Here is a 1,036-nt window from a genome sequence, read left to right as displayed (position 1 = left end):
GGTTGTGGGGAGTGCCTCCAGGAGCGATCCTCTTTCAAGATCCCACAAGGGAGCGGAGCAGCACAGCGCATTGTGGGGATTGTAGTTCTCAGACTCAGGCCGCCATTGGTCCTAAACTGTTATGGAGGTTTCCTTAAACGTGAGAGTTGGAAGGGCCTAAGAAATCAACTTATCTATCCTTGAGGAGGAAAATGAGACCTATAGAGAGGGAAGAATTGCTTAAGGTCACACAAGGGGTTAATGAGCCAGGATTGGTTCCCAGGTTTTGGTAAATCCGTCTGGGCATCAAGAGCACCTTAGGGAACTTTTTAAAATGCAGATTGTTGAGTCTCACTAAAAACTAGGCGAATCAGAATCCCCGAGAGTGGGACTCAGGAATCTGTATTTCCTCCAACATCCTAGGGCCTTGCTGCTACTCAGTGTATAATCCGTGAACCAGCAGCACCGGCAAACTCCAGAGCTTGTTAGAAAATGCAGAATCTTGGCTTCAGCCCAGACCTCCTGAATCAGAACTTGCATTTAAACAGGATCTCCAAGTGATTTGTGTGCACATTAAAGTTTGAGAGGCACTATCCTAGGTGATTCTGTTGCACAATATGGTTTGGGAAACATTCTGCGTTTTTCTAGCTCAGGATTTCACTCAACCTGCACATCGGAAACATTTGGGAAACTTTAAAATACCGACTCCTAAGATCCCCCCAAGACCGAAACATTAGAATCTCCACAGTTAAGATACTCCAATATAAAATATGAACAAAATCACTTTTGTCTTTGGAATGCTTTTCTTTGTGTTTTATCTTTGAAGCTGAGTGTGTCAAAATTTTTAAAAAATAAACTCTCTGGCCTCAGCTTTCCTATTATGAAAGAGAGGAAGGTAACTTATTCATCATTCTATTAAACAAGAATTGGTCCACTACCTACAATGTGGGCTCTACTGGGCTTTATAAACGATACAGAGGGTGTGGGATGGACTCACCTGTCTGCTCCATGGAAAGGAGGCACTCTTTCCACCCCTGAAGGCAAAAAGAGGTGGGAA

The sequence above is a fragment of the Monodon monoceros genome, unplaced genomic scaffold, assembly GCF_005190385.1.
Source record: "Monodon monoceros isolate NGI ecotype Baffin Bay Population unplaced genomic scaffold, NGI_Narwhal_1 Super_Scaffold_1, whole genome shotgun sequence".
Taxonomy (NCBI): Eukaryota; Metazoa; Chordata; class Mammalia; order Artiodactyla; family Monodontidae; genus Monodon; species Monodon monoceros.
Note: the sequence above shows the minus strand (reverse complement) of the source record.